This window comes from Nematolebias whitei, chromosome 5, assembly GCF_014905685.2.
Source record: "Nematolebias whitei isolate Nwh7 chromosome 5, NemWhi1, whole genome shotgun sequence".
Taxonomy (NCBI): domain Eukaryota; kingdom Metazoa; phylum Chordata; class Actinopteri; order Cyprinodontiformes; family Rivulidae; genus Nematolebias; species Nematolebias whitei.
Window position 1 is genome coordinate 34,926,178 of NC_056502.1, and position 5,806 is coordinate 34,931,983.

General features: G+C 40.5%; 1 long non-coding RNA gene across 1 annotated transcript in view; it reads right to left on the reverse strand.

The window, feature by feature from the left end:
• LOC119409535 overlaps positions 1-5,806 on the reverse strand; it is a 27,700-nt gene that overhangs the window by 13,839 nt on the left and 8,055 nt on the right. The window contains exon 2 of the long non-coding RNA XR_005186793.1: positions 4,557-4,741. This is a non-coding gene — a long non-coding RNA (uncharacterized LOC119409535). The remainder of the gene's footprint in view (positions 1-4,556; positions 4,742-5,806) is intronic.

The following is a 5,806-nucleotide window of genomic DNA, read 5'->3' on the forward strand; positions in this document are numbered from 1 at the left end:
CCCCCCCCCCCCCCCCCCCCCCCTTTGACTGTACATAAAAACAGCTCAAGCAGCAATTTGACTTTGAGTAATGGAAGGGGGTTTGAATTTCCCCTTTGAGATACTGGAACCAGTTGGGAAACCACAACTATTTAAATGCAGGAAATCTTGATTTTATAAAATGTTAATATGATCGGCTCTGGGGACGAGTGAGCAGCAAGGCTCGGAGTGAGCCCCTTCTCCATTCAGCCTCAATCCTGCTCATCTGTTATATGAGGCTGAGAGAGAAGAGGTGGAGAGTGACAACAGAGTAAAAAAAAAAAAAAGATCTGCTTTGTTTACATGCAGTGGCTCTCTGTTCACCTGGAGCTGCATTGGAGAACATTTGAGTTTAACTGATGCACAAGAATTATCAGACAGCTTAATGTTAACTATTACTCTCTCTTTACTACCTACTCCTTTCCTTTCCCCATCCTTCTCACCTTTCATTTCTCAACATCTTTCAGCCTCCATCTCCACATGGCCACATGGTAACTTTAGAGGCCTGAGAAATTACGACTGCCTTCCTTCTCTGCTCAGCTTTCTCTCCCTCTGAACGGCTCTGATGTAAAAGAAATGAAATTCTTTTGGAGAAGAAATGAAGTCTCTACAGTGCGTTGGAATTTTATGACTGCATTTCTGTCTGCTCCAAAACTACTCTTTCTGATTTTAAGAGGGATGAAAAAGCACTGAATCTTTTGTACCTCCATAACTGGGCATCCAAATTCATTGTTTCACTGAGGCTGAACTCGATAAAAACTGGAAACTTAATAACTGAGGCTCAGATATAAAAACCCTCCTAAACAATGTAGGCTTAAAATGAGAATGTGTAGAAAAGAATGGAGAAAACATCTTTATAAATGGAGTAAACATGTCCAATATTTTCAAACCAACATCTTTTCCTCACTCAATACATGACTGGATTCAGCTCAGTATAACTAATATTTGTAGGTGGATTTTGCCCTTTGCCACTTGCTCACTGCTCTGAATGCCTGAGCTCTATAACTAAAAAGTTGTTTTAAAGCAGGGCCTGTATACTCTCAGGGATGCAGCTGAGTCAGCCTGGAAGCCACCTCCTCGTTTCTCCTCCTTTGACTAACACAGCGCTGCTCAGGAGCTCAACATTGAACAACTGTTCAGGACATTTTCTTAGTGCTTTAAAACATTCCTAATTCATTACACACTTTATTCTCTAAAGCCCCAACTCATTCATTCAACCTTTATTTAGACAGGTAAATCCCATTGAGCCTCGAGGACTCATTTACAAGAGAGACCTGATTTCAACAAAGAATGATGACAACAATGGACAACAGCGACAACAATAAACAGTTATAAAAAGTCATACAATTTTTTTATTTTTTATTTTTTTTTAACAAATAGGATGGCTAAAAAAAGTAAAAAAAAAAAAAAAAAAAAACAGCTAGATTCTAAGGTGAATGTAGAAAACTAAAAACAGGAACATGTCTGCATTGGTCCCTGCCAGGAGTCCAACAGATTCTTAAAGCCACTTAGAGAGGGAAGGTCGAGAGCTTCAAATCTTTTGTAAGATATTCCAGGAAACAGGAGCGGAGTAGGAGAAGACCCTTTTGCCTAGTTCAGTCCTCATTGAGGGAACACTGCAGGTAATAATGTCCTGAGAGCGCACGCTGTAGATGCACTCACACAGAGACATGAAGGAGGAGATGTATGAAGGCAGCAGACCAAGAAGTGATTTAAAGATGAACATGTACCAGTTATATATCTGCTTCTACTTTCTACTTGTAGTAGTTTCAATAATGGTTGCATGCTCAGAGTGTCATCTTTTTAGCATCATCCATGTGCCAATCTCATTAACCAATTCTGTTTACCACATTTCTCATAAGACAGTACACTGCAAAATAAATGAGGTTGTGAAAAACCATGTTTATTCACCAATGGGTATAACTACAAAGTCAAAGCCCCCAACAACTATTCAGTAGGCAGGGGGGTGAGATTAATCTGCACGAGAAGCTAGTTTGCACAACCCATGACCTTAAAAGCTTGGAGCTTCTCACTCCTCAGTTTTGAATTGAGAAAGTTCCCAGATGGGAAGGAAAACATTTTTAACTAGATAAAAGTCCAGACATTTTATTTTATTATTTTTTTGGACTGACAGCATTGTTGTTTTCTACATAAAGATAAGAGACTCAAATGTTCAAGCATCTTGTGAAATACTGGGACAAATTATGCGAGTGCATCATCTCTCCTAATAGTTTTTTCTCACCAACAGCAATGGGACAATGCCGTCTTTGTCCATGTGTATGCGTTTTTCTGCCATGTTAGCAAAATATCTCATTACCAATTGGGTGGGATTCATTGAAACTCCTAAGCACTAGATAAACACCGAGAGTGAATTAACTCCATTCAAGGTGGCTGCCACAGCTAAGTGACCTTATCATACAGAAATATTGTTATAACTGTAGCTTTGAGTTGGCCGTGGCTGAGTGGTTAGAGCAGTCTGAAATCTTAACTTCTCTGCAAAAGAACAAAACAAAACAAAAAAAAAAATGCTGATTAGTTAGCTTCATGGTCGCTAACAGGTGCGCTAAATAAACAAGCCCCGCTCCATTTACTGTTTGCTTAGTTTCTTGGAGGTGGACAAAGCTCAAAATTCTTCAGCCATTATAGCGGTTACCGGCAGTCACCTTCCCCTCCCAATACACTGGTAAGTACTGACATAAGCCAAAATTTCCCTACAGCCAGCCTCTACTCTTGAGTGCACATTTTATGAGATCTCACAATGTCATGAGATCCCACAGAATGTCATTTACAAGGTTTGACTAAAAGGTCACACTTCCATCCATTCTGATAGAAAGAGCATTTTAGTTTAAAACTCAGGCATGAAAGGCGGTGGGCAATATACATTTTTCCAGGGAATGCTAGCTCTTTAATTTGTGAGTGTATTAAAGTGTGTTGACATTTCTCTGCAGAGTATATTCTGTGACTGGTAAAAACAAACAAACAAAAAAAACATGTACAAAGACAAATTCAATTTTCTCTCATTTAATTTAGATGTGAAAGTGTTTTTTTTTTTTTTTTTAGACAAGAGGAAACAAACACTCACCGGTCCTCAGCAGCAGCTTCTGTAAGCACTGTAAGACTTGAGACACACACCTCTTGACCCTCTCTGAGTCACTGTCCAACTCTTCTCCCCACTTTACCAACCCCTCCTTATCCTAACTGTCCATCACTACATCGTCTCCCACCCCTCCCTCTTCCAAACACATCAGCTCCCTTCATTTTCACTGAAACTCAATATGTGGACAATCAACCAGAGACTTTAGCATTTTGTTCAGTGCAGAAATCACAGCTGCGGGGCCTCACTTGAAAGCTGGACATCTGCAGCACCTTCCAATGTCCTGACTCCACTGGGTCGGTGCACATAAACAGAGCGAACATCTGCGCTGCTGGTGGAAGGACTGTGGGAGTCCAGCACAGAATCAGAGAAATAAGTGAAGATAAGAAAACTCTGAGGAGGATGGAGAAGAAAAAAAAAAAGAAGAAGGAAAAGGACGAGGGAAGGTAACCTGACTCTAAGCCCTAAAACATGTCATTCAATGATTCCTATAAATAAACTGAAAATGTAATAGTAATACCAAAACACATGAGAATTTACAAATAAGCCAACAATCTGTAGTTACTTTGTCTCAAACTGTTTTATTCCTTAAATGTCCAACACTTCTAGAAATAATGTTATTCCAACAACGCACTGTTTGATTATCAGTGCTTTATATATTCTGATTGACACATTCTTGTGTCAATCATGAGTGAATGAATTATGGATTATGCTTTTCATATTTTCAGCAAATTATTTTATCCTAAAACAAGGTAGAAAAAAAAAAACAGTATGTGTCTGTTGCTATGTTACTTACGTTCATGTATTTACTCCAGAAAAAAAAAAAAAAGACCGTGGAGGAGAGTGCAAAAGAACTCAAGTTGGGATTCATCTTTCCTTTAAAGTGATTATCTGGACAGGGAGGCAGGGGATAGAAAAACAGTGGATGACTGATAGGAGGAAAAGTAGGACGTTCTGTCCCCCACTGAGGCCCTGCAGGCTCGGTAGCTGCAACAACCTGCCAAAGAATAACCTCATCTGGGGTTAAAAGCACCTGGCTATTCACACCAGAGCCGGCAAGATGACTTCCACAGCAGTCCGACCATGTATTACAAGTTTGGAGAGAATGTAGGGGTCTCTGTCATTCAGTAACAAGACACCCACCGAGGGACTCACAATGGCAGAGCGCCCAGCTTTAAATCTGTTTACTTCTTTTTCAGTGCAGGTGATGTTAAGCAGGAAGCTGTGAGAGCAATGTGTGGATTCTCTTCTCATCTTACATTTCTCATAACTCCTACCAAGCAGCAGATGACTACACATCCCAACACAACTGATGTAATGAAGTGAGACGTGCAACATGCAGCTGCTTAATAAATCATTGAGCCTTGCTTTCTCAGAGTTTGGCAAAAGAGCGCAGACAAAAGAAACAGTTTGTTTAGGTGACGCTGAGTGTGCCTCTCTCTACCTGCAGGACGTCTCCCAGGTCGGCCGTACTGATCTCAGGGTCCTCGGTGGTGTTGAAAGGGACAGGCATTATCCTGACAAAGGTGAGGACACGAGGTTCAGGGTACCTCCACAGCATCACCCCTGGGATCTCTTCTGTCTCACTGCAGAACACTACCTCATGGGGACCAGGCAGTCTCTGTGAACCTGAAAAAAATAATTAAAATATGTGGATATATGTCTAAATGGAACACATACACCATTTACAACAGATAAACAAGCAAAAAAAAAAAATCAAAGATTCAAAACATTAAAAAAAAAGAAAATATAAAAAGCTTATTTTGTCTCTGTGAACTCTGCTTGATATTTGTGAAGGAATAAATACACAAGCTGACATCTATACTGCTTCTATTATCTATAAGCTTTTTATGTGGAACAATTACTATATTTCGTTTAGAAAGTAAAGTGTTGTGTGTTGTCATCATTGCATGTTTCCATACAATGATGAAATTAGTTTAACCCATCACACCTGGGATACATGCAGGTGGAGCTGTGGGCAGCTATGTAAGCACCCAGGGAGCAATTAGGGATTAGATGTCTTGCTCAAGGACACCATGACATGTGGGCATGGCAGGGAGTTGAACCTATGACTTTCTGGTCCCAAATTGGCTGCCTTATCTCACTCCATCTCAAACTTGGCATAAAGACAAACTAATTATGTTTTTAGCTAAAATAAAAAAAAAGGATAAATCTCAGCAGCACGGTGGCGCAGCTGGTAAAGCTGCTGCCTCTCAGTGAGCAGGTTGCCCCAGTTCAAATCCCAGTCCAGGGACCTTTCTGGGTGGAGTTTGCATGTTCTCTCTGTGCATGCATGGGTTTTCTCCAGGTACAGTAGTCCATTACTTCTTCGCAATTTGTTTATATGGGACTAGTTCTATCGCAATTTTTCAATATAAGATTAGACATGACACACAATTGGCTGATTGATGGATGAGCCGCACGATCGGCACACATTTTTATTTAAAATAAATTATTTAGCACCTGCTGCACATTTGTGCAGCCCATACTGCAGGATAAACTTCTGCTGCAGCTGATTAGCTGTTTACCGTGAAGAGCGGATGAGTGGGCGTGGCCAAGAGCGCTTGCAGGTGGCAAAGAGCAGAGGAGGGAGGGAACTGAAATCATGACATTCTGTGCTCTTTTAGAGCTTTTAGAATTCAGACACATTGTTTAGAATATTGCAAGAATGTGGGAAGGGTCTAAAACGTCTTT